Source organism: Mus musculus, chromosome 15 (genome assembly GCF_000001635.26).
Source record: "Mus musculus strain C57BL/6J chromosome 15, GRCm38.p6 C57BL/6J".
Lineage (NCBI taxonomy): Eukaryota > Metazoa > Chordata > Mammalia > Rodentia > Muridae > Mus > Mus musculus.
In genome coordinates this window covers 28,067,089-28,080,304 of record NC_000081.6, presented here as the reverse complement: position 1 = coordinate 28,080,304, position 13,216 = coordinate 28,067,089, and positions in this window count along the sequence as shown.

Below are 13,216 nucleotides of genomic sequence, written 5' to 3'. Positions count from 1 at the left end.
AACATAAACCTGTGGCCCCAGCACTCAAGAGGCTCAATCAGGAGAATCCTAAGTTTGAGGTTAGCCTGGGCTACACAAGGAGATGCTGTCTCAAACTACTACATTCCCCCAACACCCAAAAGTAACTGCACTTGGCAGAGCTAGGAATATAACTCATGGCAGGGCACTTATAGACCACATGAAATACACCTTTAACCCCAGCACTCAGGAGGCAGAGGCAGGCAGATTTCTGAGTTCAAGGCCAGCCTGGTCTACAAAGTGAGTTCCAGGGCTATACAGAGAAACCCTGTCTCGAAAAACCAAATATATATATATACACTTAGTCTGATCCCAAACATTCAAAAGATATTACTCAATGTTAAAAGTATTATTTTTTTACTTTTATATTCTACATTACCACTTTTCTAAAGGTGACTTTACAACACATAGAATGATATGTTATATATCCATCCCTATAACCTGAGAGCTGATGGCTTAAATGGTCATCACCAATGCCTCGAGTTTATTAAATGGAAGATATCTTCCATACCTCAATTAAAGATGTGAAATGCCACCCTCATTGGTCGTAATACATTAATTTAACTCCATAAGAAGTATAAATTGTTTATAACTCACACTGAGAGAAAAGGGAAGTGAAATTCAATGTCATCTAAGGGTGAGAAAAAAAATTATTCTACAGAACAGTCCATCTCCAGTAATTTCTTAAAATTACTTTACTATTACATATAGTCTCAGTAAGTATTTTCTGAGTAGATGAACTTGAATGGAAAGATGGCTTGAATGGAGAGATGACTGCAGCAGTGGAGAACACGCAATGTTCTTTCAGAGGAGTTGAGCTCAGTCCCCCATGCCCACACTGGGCAGCTCACATGTACCTGTAACCCAGCACCAGAGGATCTAACACCTTCTTCTAGATTTCAGACACAAACCACATACATATCATTAAAAAGGTAAAAATCAAATCTTTTTAAAAATTGAATTAAAATGAAAGAAAATACAGGAGACTAGAGAGAACAAAGAGTGTTATCTTATTTTCTTATTCTATAAAGGGTTTTTAGAATAAATTTTGCTGGGCTGAAGAGATAGTTCAACAGTTAAGAGCACTGACTGCTCTTCCAAAGGTCCTGAGTTCAATTCCCAGCAACTACATGGTGGCTCACAACCATCTATAAATGGGATCCAATGCCCTCTGCTGGTGTGTCTGAAGAGAGCCAACAGTGTACTCATATACATAAAATAAAATCAATAATTCTTTTAAAAGAAAAAAATAGAAAATGGAGTTTTTATATCACACCAAATAGTAGTAGTCATAGTAGTAGTAATAATAACGAATAATAATAATAATAAATAATAATAATAATTTAAAATAAAACATTTCTAAACACAAACAGGTAAAATTCTAAAATTCCTAGAGAAAACATGGTAGAGAAACTAAATTAAACAATGTACATTAAAAAAAACACTTTAATAAATAAATTAAAATTTGAAACTTTGTGGTTCAGTGGAAACGAGAAGCACATGGAGAATGCAAAGATATACTTGCAAACTATATATATGACAAAGGACTTGTAGCTAGAATATATTGGAACAACTTAAAAATTAATAATGTAAAGAAATAAATGCCAATTTATCAAGTGCCTGAATTGATATTTCTCCAAAAGAATATGTAAACTGCCAGTGAGTATATAAAAACGATGCCCAAAGTCATAACTTTTAAAGGGGATCTAAGTCAAAAGCATAAGGAGCCAATTGTTTTCCATTCTGGGATATCTCAGATCAAAACAGAGAAGCATAACAAGTGGGTGTGGCTAGGTGCAGAAGAGGGCTCCCTCCTTCCTATTTCCTACCCCCACCAACTCCATATATGTACTAATCCACTTTCTGTGTCTGTGGCTTTCTTGTTCTGGATACATACCTAACCAGAAACACACAGTTTGTTATCATCAGAATATAAAACTATGCAGGACCTTGGAAAACAGTGAAGTGGTTCTCTAAAAATACCAGACATGGAGTTAGGGAAGTCAGGATTTTCATTCCAAGGAATGTAACCTAGGAAGATGAGAACAAACTCAAGAGTGTACACAAACATCTATAGCAGTAGAATTCATAATATGGAAGCCACCTGAGTGCCTATCTGATCAGAAATGGATCCAAAAATGTGAGATTTTCTTAATGGGATATTTTTAGAAATTTTAAAATGGGTGTACCAGTGATGTACATTAGAGTACAAATAAACTTTAAAACCACTCTAGCTACAAGTCCTTTGTCATATATATAGTTTGCAAGTATATCTTTGCATTCTCCATGTACTTCTCGTTTCCACTGAACCACAAAGTTTCAAATTTTAATTTATTTATTAAAGTGTTTTTTTTTTAATGTACATTGTTTAATTTAGTTTCCCTACCATGATTTCTTTTTAGGAATTTTAGAATTTTACCTGTTTGTGTTTAGAAACACAGTCCCAAATGGTCACAGACTCTGTGATTCCGCTTATGTGATATGTCTAGCACCAAGAAACCCAAAGATGCAGAAAGTAAATTATTGGTTATATATGTTGGTAAGAGGTAGGAAGTAGAAAAGAAGGAATTACCGTAACATCTATGGGGGTCTTTTGTAGCATGATGGAAAAGCTGTAAAACTGGTATGGCGAAGACTACATGGTTATGAATAAACTAAAAGTAATTATATACTTTAAGTATCATATAAAAACAGATCTCTGAGTTTAGAAACAACAACAAAAACCAATGGACTTGACTCGTGCCTGTAAATCCCAACACCCAACCAACCACAAAAAAACAAAAAGACCCGTACTTTAGCATGTGTTGTTCCAGATTGCATTCTGTTTCTATGATAAATGCCATGACAAAATCAACTTAGAAAGGAAAGGGCTCGCTTCACCTTCTAGGAACAGTTCATCACTGAGGCATGTCAGGGAGGGAACTAAAGTGCCATATTTGGAACAGGAATAGTGCCTGTAGGCTAATATATTTGAATACTTGGTTACTAGGGAGTGACGCTACTTGACAGGAATTAGGAGATGTGGCCTTGTTGGAGGAAGAGTATCACTGGTTGGAGGGCTTTGAGGCTTTTTTAAAATACTCGTCTGGCCCAGATGCGCTCTCTCTCTCTCTCTCTCTCTCTCTCTCTCTCTCTCTCTCTCTCTCTCCCTCTCCCCCCCCCCACCCCCCCCACCCCCGATGCCTGCCAATCCAGATGTAGAACTCTTTTCCACCACCACTTCAGCCTGCACACTGCCATGTTTTCCACCATGATGATAATGGACCAAACCTCTGAATGTAGGCAAGTCTGAATTAAATGCATTCCTTTATAAGAGTTGCCGAGATCATCGTATCTCTTCACAGCAATAGAACATGGATCAAGACATAAAGGCACGAGCCTGGAAGCAGGAACCGGAGCAGAGGCCTCGGAGAAAGGCCGATTACTTGGTTGTTCCCCCTGGCTTGCTTGGCTATTCTTCCTGTACAGATTGCTCACCGTGGACTGAGCCCCTCCTATATCATAAAACCATTAGGAAAATGCCTTACAGACATCAACACAGGCCAACGTGGTGGAAGGAATTTGTCACCTCTTCCAAGGTGACTCTGGGATTGTGTCACTAAAAATAGCCCATGGAGAGATTTGATTTTCTGATTTACATTAAGCCTCTGTGTTGACTATTCCTATATCTCCTGCTTCTAACAAGGGATCCCAATGGGGTTTCCAGATGTTTTGTTTTGCTTTGTTTCAAGTAAGAGGCCATTGTGTGCCAGACTCGGGCACATGCATTTCTCCACCTAAATTCAAGCCCCTCATGGTATTAGCTAGCTTCGACAGCGATTGGTTTACCTGTGGCAGGTGACTCTAGCCTGGGGAATTGACAGAGAAGAGGAATCTTCTGTTTAGAGTCTTAGTGAGTTAAAACATCTTGGATTAAGAAGAAAAGTCCCTCTAGTCTCTACTCGTATTTTAGATTTCATTTTGTAAAGAAATGGTACTTGGGAGATTATGCATCGCGCACCCTGAGGGCAGAAAAGCTTCCCACTGTTGCTTCATTAGCCTTCTCTGGAACTACTTGCCTCTAGACCTCTCATAAAAAGAGTTGTATTAGTAAACCTAATTGTTTATACCCCAGCATATTAGAAAGCCCACTAGTTGATCCATTTTTTTCTTAAATAGACTCTGTGTGTGTGTGTGTGTGTGTGTGTGTGTGTGTGTGTGTGTGTGTGTGTGTGTGTTACCAGGATCTTTATCAAGGGGACCTGGCACTAGTTGAAGGTATAAGAAGGCAGCATTTTATTTAAGAGAAGTGTCCATACGCAAAGGAAGCAAGGGCATGTGGCATGAGATACAGGCAGGCATCAGGTGGGGTCCGGACTAAAGAATTCACAAAATACTAAATTCCACCTCTCCACCCTTACTTTACAACTTCTAAGATCATAAACTCACTTCGTAGCGAAGATGAATCCATCAGCTCTGTTTCCAGTTATGTTAATATCATCTTACGTTGCTAACTTCTAACTCAACACCAGAAGCCACTTCTATAGTAATGTCTAAGTCTTTATGTAAATATGAACAATGTCTTAGTATTCATCATTTAAAAAAAATCTGACAAATTATTTTAGAAGTGATCAAAAGCAAATCATGCACACATACAAAAAAATTTAAAAGCCAGAAATTGTAGAGCAGACCTTAACTCCTTGCACTTGGGAGGCAGAGACTAGAAGATCTCTGTAAATTGGAGGCCAGCCTGGTATACATATAGTAAGTTCCAGTGCAACCAGGACTACATAGAGAGACCCTGTCTCTAAACACCATTAAAAAGAAACATGCTAGATACGGACATATAAAATCCTGAAAGAAAAATTCCATTTTTTCTCAAGTTGTTTATCATCATAGAATCTAAAAAGTTATAAAAATGTCTACAATTATTATCGCTATAATGGAATCTTCATAAGCCTGTAGGCGTAAGATTCACACTTGCCTCATAATTGTTATGTAATTCTTCATACATGTGATTGTCTTAATCACAATGGTTTGACATAAATCAATGCAAAATTTAACTGTGAAATAATTGGGCCATCTCAGAGTTTATAGAATGATAGAATGAACACCACGGAGATAGTAGTTAACTACTGTTATTTGGCATTTACATACATGGCTGAGGATGCCATGTATGTAATAATAAATAAATTAGTAATGATAGATTTAAAAAAAAGCCGCTCATCAGCTGGCAAAATTCAATTTTTAAAAAAATCCATTTCAAATGTTAGGAACGGGTTTGGGGAGTTGTTTAAAGGTAGGCTACTTCGCCTAGTCCCTGTGAGGTCATAAGTTTCATCCTCAGCACTAATAATAATTGCTAATAATGTTTATTATTATTATTATTATTTCTGGACAGCATCCTAAGCAAATAAAGAACTACATATCCAATGGGTTAAATAAGCCCTAGTGAGCAGAGCAAGAATGTGTGGTTCTTACTCCACCATCTGCTCCCTCTTGCCAGCACAGCATAGAAGGAGTTCCATTTCAGATGGGCATGGCCAAGAGAACAGAGCTTGCTCTCACCTGAGCTCCCTCGCAAAGGCTCCAGGATCTCCCTGGCAGAGCAAGGTCCCCACTCCTCATCCCTGGGTGCGGTGTGAAGGATGAACTCCAAGTGAGAAGCCAGGGGCTCTTTTCCTCACCAACCCCACTCATGGGGCAGAAGAGCTCACCTAAGCATGTCATATTGAAAGTGTAGCCTTTCTCCTTGCACGCTTGCTAGCTGGCTCACTGGCCAGCAGCCCACATCAATAAAAGCTAGTTCCCCAGCCAGACCCTGGAATGGTATCACTCAGAGTGAAGCACATCAACTTTTGGCAATGGCTCCGAGATTTTGCCAAGGAGGAGGAACAAACACTAAATCAGAAACCTTGGGTAGTTCTCCAAGAGAACGGACTTTATTTTAAACAGTGTGGAACAGTTCAACTTAAGAGTGCTCTCAGTCAGAAGGGAGATCTTGTTGGTAGGCAGTTAAGAACTGACTTATAATGTAGTGAGACAGAGAAGCTAAGCCACCAAAATACCCAGTTTTCCAGAGATAACTGGGGGAAATTATAGCTAATAACAGCCCTGTTGGAGTCTGGAACAAGTTTCAAAAGTTGGCTTTAAAAAGTTCTCCTTGGAGCTGGAGAGACATTCAGCAGTTTGGACACTTGTTGCTCTTACAGAGGATCCAGATTTGGTTCCCAGTACCCACAGAGCAGCTCGTAATTGTCTATAACTCTACTTCTAGTGGATCTAAAGTCCCTTTCTGGCCTCTGAGGGTACCAAGCATACATATAGTTTACATACATATTCAAAGGCAAGCATTCATACACATTGAAGTGGCTATTCCTGGTTGTCAACTTGACTATATCTGGAATGAACTACAATCCACAATTAGAAGGTTCACCAATGACGCTAATCTGGAGAATGGGAGATACAAGTTTCTGACCTGGATCTTGGCATGGAGATCTTGAGGCTTAGTGGTTATGAATTCCAAAAGATTAAGATAGGGAGATCTTTGAGTTCAAGGTCATCTGGGATTAAAGGCATGGTGACACACACCTTTAATCTGGGCTACACCTTCTGCTGGAGACCTACATAAGGACATTGGAAGAAGGAAGATTTGCTCTCTCTCTTCTTTGCCTACTTGCCTTGTAGTACTGAGAAACTGTTAGAACCCTGGACTTCCATTCACAGCTGCTACTGACCATTGTTGGGAGTTGGACTACAGGCTGTAATTCACCAACAAATCCCCTTACTATACAGAGACTACCCATAAATTCTGTGACACTAGAGAACCCTGACTAATACACACATTAAAAATAAATAATTTGGGCTGGTGAGATGGCCCAGCGAGTAAGAGCACTGACTGCTCTTCCGAAGGTCCTGAGTTCAATTCCCAGCAACCACATGGTGGCTCACAACCATCTGTAATGGGGTCTGGTGCCCTCTTCTGGTGTGTCTGATGTCAGCTACAGTGTACTTACATGTAATAATGAATAAATAAAAAAAAATAAATACAAAATAATAAAAAAATAAATAATTTTGCCAGGCGTGGTGGCGCACACCATTAATCCCAGCACTCGGGAGTCAGAGGCAGACGGATTTCTGAGTTCGAGGCCAGCCTGGTCTACAAAGTGAGTTCCAGGACAGCCAGGGTTATACAGAGAAAGCCTGTCTCGAAAAAAACAATAAATAAATAAATAAATAAATAAATAAAATAATTTTAAGTGCCCCTCAAAGATCCATTGAGATAGCTCACTGCAGAGTGTTGCTGCTCCTACAGAGGACACCCACATGCTGGCTCACAACCACATGTAACTCTGGCTTCAAGGATCTGATACTCTCTCCTGGCCTCTACGGGCTCCTACATGCATGTAGTGAACATGAACTTACACGGGAACACACATATACACATAAAAATAATGCACCTATTAAAGGTATCCCTCAAAAGGAGCCTGCACAATAGCATGGCATCAGAACAATTCATGACTCAAGTCACTGTCAAAAAATTAAAGCAGCTGGCAGATGGTAGAACCTAACAGCTGGGTATAATGTTAGCAGAGAACGCCAGCCCTGGTGAATGATCATAATAACCTATACCTATTAAAACAAGATAGCTGTGTTCATAACCAAGGATGTGGCCTTTTATACCAGAGGATTTCACCACAAGGAAGGCAGACCTTGTTAAAACTATCCAGCCAAGATGCAAAGAAATAAACAAGGAGATACCTGTAAGGCCAGAGGTCAAAAGAATCAACTTCCAACTTCCAAAATTCCTACAAGTATAATAACATGATGCACAAAGAAACACCAAAGCATGACATAAGGGCCCCATTTGGTTTAGTTTTTGATTGTACACTCATAAGTAAAAACTGCAGAAATCCTCTCAAAAGAAAGCAACTCCAGGAGCTGGAGAGATGGTTCAGTGGTTAGTACTAATTGCTCTTCCAGAGGTCCTGAGCTCAGTTCCCAGCACCACATGATGCCTCCATCATCTGTAATGGTATCTGATGCCTTCTTCTGGTATGTCTGAAGACAACTACAGTGTACTCATATACATTTAATAAATAAATCTTTTTTTTAAAAAAATCAACTTCAGCCAGGCAGTGGTGGTGCACATCTTGAATCTCAACAATTGGGAGGCAGAGGCAGGTGAATTTCTGTCAGTCCTAGGTCACCCTGGTCTACAGAGCTAGTTCTAGGACAGCCAGGGCTAAACAAAGAAACCCTGTGTTGAATCTGTTAATAAACAATTGAAAACAGACAAAAAGAAAAAGGAATCAACTCCACGTGTAAACGAACTGCAATTCTATCTCCTGCCCTTCCCTCAAGCTTTCTCCCAGCCTAATTGCTGGTTTCAATAAGCTTGGCCCAGGGAGTGGCACTATTAGGAGGGGTGATCTTTTTGGAATAGGTGTGGCCTTGTTGGAGGGAGTGTGTCATTGTGGGCATGGGCTCTAAGGTCCTCATCCAAGCTACCTGGAAGATAGTCTTCTTCTAGTTGCCTTAGGAACTAAAGGTGGTTGGTACTCTCAGCTCCTTCTGCACCATGCCTGCCTGGATGCACAGTACTTTAATCTTTTGGGAAATACCGGGTAAGTGTCTTAAGTAAGTTTTACTACTGTGCAAAGTAAAATAGCAATCAACGAACACCGAGCGAGCGGGAGTCTTCCCTAAGGAAGAACTCACCAATTGGTCAGTCCAAGCCAAACAATCAGCCTTGAAAACAGACATACGAGTAACATTAAACACACGCAGAAGGTTATATTTAGGAGCAAATATGGATGTGCACATATGTATGTAACAGCAGTTTATGGGGGGGGGAGGCGATGAATTAAAACAGGATAAGGGAGGGTTTAGAGAAAGGAAAGGGAAGGGAGAAATGATGTGCAAAGGAAAAAAACTGCCCCTCCCCCGCCCTCCAAAAAAATCGGTGGTGAAAATGGGATGAGCAGCACCTGTTCCCTGGGGACCCAGAACTTCCTCTTAGTTCGCGGCTTGCTGAAAACAAGCTGGGCTCTCCATGGTGTGACTTTATCTCCGTTCACTTTCATGGAAATTTTGACCTATTCAAAGACTGATGGTGCCCTGGGGTCCTAATTGTTTTAGAGGGAAGGACTCCAGTGGTTCCCTTTGGAAATGCTGAAACCGTTACTAGGGGGCTGTAACCTCAGAGGGAGTTTTTAAAAGCAGGGAATGGAAATGACCGCACTTCCCCTGCATAAACCACAACCAAAATCCCTGCGTGAGGTCCGTGGTGAATGTTTCACTTACTTTTCCAATCTGTGGTCTCAGGGCCGCTTGTCTGTACTGAACAGAATACCCAGAGTGACTCGTAGCTCTGACACCAACCCACAGGCTCCAATCTACCTTCCTCTCTCTCTCCCTCCCTCCCTCCCTCCCTCCCTCTCTCCCTCCCTCTGTCCTTCCTTCCTCTCGCTGTCTCTTTCTCTTTCCTTTTTTCTTTCCTTCTTCCTTCTTGCCTTCATTCCTTCCTTCTTTCTTTTCTTTGTTCAGCTTTTTTTTTCCAGTCAGGGTTTCTCTGTGTATCCCTGGCTGTCTGGTAGTCTCTGCAGTCCAAGCTACCATCGAACTCAGCTTGAACGCAAGAGAGACTCCTGCTTCTGCCTCCAGAGCTCTGGGTTTAAAGGGAGGCACCACCCCCAACCCACCTTTAAGCTGGATTTCATTTTTTAAAACATTTTTCCGTAGTTTATAAAGACCTTACCTTCTTTTGGATTCCTACGGAGAAAGGAAAGGTGATATCCCCCTGGGATATCTAATACCTAATCGGGATTTAATGAGTAACTTCAGGAAGACAAACTGTTATGCAAGTGGATAAAGAAGATAGTCTGTTGATACAATGAACTGCCCTTCTTTTTACACTTCACAGTCTCATTGAAGCTTCACTTGAGAACATAAGGTTTAGAAATCAGAGAAAACCTTGCTCTTGTTTCCAAGTGAACAGTATCAAAATAATGAAGCGGCAGCCACATTTCAAGAGACACGATAAAAGTTTAATTGGAAAAATTATTCATCCATCTTTTTATGTTTAGTTACTCAATAACCTTGATTTTTCTAGTTCTGGTCAGTTTTCATTTTTATTACTTAACTCCATTTTGGTCTTTTTGTGGCAGATTAAATTTATGAATGGAAGTGAATAGCTTTACTTATCTTTAGTTTTACATGTTTCAGTTTCTGTAGATTCTTATCATTCATCCATTCTGGAAAATTCCTCAATCACTATTTTTTTTTAAAGATTTTATTATTTATTTTATTTGTAGGAGTACACTGTAGCTGTCTTTAGACGCACTAGGAGAGGGCGTTGGATCTCATCACAGGTGGTTGTGAACCACCATGTGGTTGCTGGGAATTAAACTCAGAACCTTTGGAAGAGCAGTAAGTGTTCTTAACTACTGAGCCATTTTCTAATCCCAACTATTTTAGTTTTTAATTTAAAACCATATTTAATTTTACATATAGTGATACAGTTCACATATTATGTAACACAATAATAATGGTTTGATACAGTTTTAAGTGTTTCAATTTTTTTATTATTTGATATATGTTCTCTCCAAGAAATATGTGGGAATAATTTACCTAATCTACCGTGGTTTTTTTTTTTTGTTTTGCTTTTTGTTTTTCTGTTGGGTTTTGTCTTAGTTAGTGTTTTACTGCTGTGAACAGATACCATGACCAAGGCAACTCTTATAAAGGACAAAATTAAATTGGGACTGGATTACAGGTTCAGAGGTTCAGTCCATTATCATCAAGGCAAGAGCATGGCAATGTTCGGGCAATCAAGGTTTGAGGGAGTTGAAAGTTTCCCATCTTGTTCCAAAGGCACCTTAGAGAAGATTGGCTTCCAGGCAGCTTGGCCAAGGGTATTAAAGCCCAAACTCACAGTGACATACCTACTCCAACAAGGCCACACCTCCTAATGGTGCCACTCTCTGGGCAAGCATATTCATATTCAAGGTTTGTTTTTGTTTATTTTAAAACACAACTTCATTATGTAGCGCTAGGCAACTGAGAGCTCATTAAATAAACCAGGTTGGCCTTAAACGCATAGATGTCTGCCCACCTCTGCCTTCCACACACCAGGATTAAAGACAACCACAATTGGCCTTTTTGGTTTTTTGTTGTTGTTTTTAACAGAAAGATATTTTAGTGGATTCATTCCCATTGTTAAAGTAAACAATGTTTTAATCATTGACAAAATGTATAAATAGCCAATGGCAAGTTAAGTATTTCCCTGGCCATATTAGATTCATTTACTTTCTTATTTCTTAACTTTTATCCAAAATCTAAGCTAGGGGTGCTAGCACACAGCTATAGTCTAAACATTTAGGAGGCACATCCAGGCAAAGCTAGAGTTTGAAGTCCACCTGGGCTACAAAGCAAGAGCTATCTTGGGCAACGATAACAAAGTATTGAAAATAAATTCAGTTATGGTATAATTTACACCAATTTTTTCCCACAAATTTCAGTGGCTATGGATAAACTCTACAAAATATATTCATTCATGCATCCAATACCACCATTCAAGTTATACATTCCTGGCTTTGATCAACCACCACAGCTTAGCTGTCCTGAAATTCACTTTGTAGACCAGGTTGTCCTTGAACTCAGAACCTTTTTTTTTTTTTTTAAAGATTTACTTATTTATTATATGTAAGTACACTGTAACTGTCTTCAGACACACCAGAAGAGGGCATCAGATCTCGTTACAGATGGTTGTGAGCCACCATGTGGTTGCTGGGATTTGAACTCTGAACCTTTGGAAGAGCAATCGGGTACTCTTACCCACTGAGCCATCTCACCAGCCCCAGAACCTTTCTACTGTTTCTTTCCCAGTGCTAAGGTTAAAGACATGTCCCATCATACCCATCTATTTTCTCCTTTTATATTTCCAGTGTCTTTTGCTTAGAATCACATGTGGAATATTGATCCACATTATTACATGAAGCAATAGTTTGTTCCTCTGGTATCTAAATAGTATCCCATTGTATTAACACTTATATTAAAGTGCAACTTGTTTATCTACATTCATGCATGCATCTATTACATGCATGTGTGTGTGTGTGTGTGTGTGTGTGTGTGTGTGTGTGTGTGTGTACTCTAAGTTGTTACCTTGTAAGGCTGCATGTGTCCCACATATGACAAATACAAATATATTGGTAGCCTCTAACTAGCCTTTGTTGCTTCTGTCTCCAGTACGTCATCCCTGTCCAGTTTAAGCCTGCCTTTCTCTCACAATCTTCTGTTATACTTGGCATAGATCACTTTAGGGAACAATCTCTCTGGTTTTCCAGTTTTTACTTTATACAACACAGCATTTTCTCCTGAGGGGTATCCACCAGAGAAGATTCTTAGACGTGGATTTAAGCCAGTAGAAACTCTTTATTAGCCAGCCAGATGCTCTGTGAATGGCATATGCCATCAAAACCTGGCTCTCCCAACTGCTTAACGAGAATTAGAACTTTGGGCCAGTGAGTTTATCTCAGGAGATGAAGGTGCTTGTCACCAAACCTGATGACCTGAGCTGGATTTCTGGGACCCACACAGTGAAAGGAGAAAACAAACTCCCACAAGCTGTCCTCTGATCTCCACATGGAGCCCCCTACACACACATCTAAGTAATTTCCACCTTCCATGGCCACCACAGACCAACTACAAACCACAGTAGTACTTGGTGCCCAGTAGGGGGAGGTGTGTCCATAACTCCCACTAAAAGGGAGGCTTTTCTATAGCTGGGGAACTTTAAGGAAACCACATTTACAGACCTTCTTGCAAAAGTATACACATACACTGCCTGACAGTGGTGCCACACCTCTTTAATCCCAAGTCTCAGAGGCAGAGGCAGGCAGGTATTTGTAACAGAGCAGCCAAGGCTACACAAACAAACAAACAAACAAACAACAAACAAGCAAACAATCAAAAGAAATAAAGATTTCAACAAACTGGGCTACAACTGTGCCAGCCCAAAACTCAAAGACATTTAGTTTTAATTTGGAAGGACTTCAACTCAATTGCCTTCTCATTAAAAACAAGCAAAACTAAGCTAAACAAAAACAAAAAACACAAGTTGAGATTTTAATCTTGTTGATGACTTGCAAAAAAAAATGGAAATTGAAAAATCTTGCCTCTTGCAAGTAGAAGTTCCCTTAAAAGAAAAATAAAATTG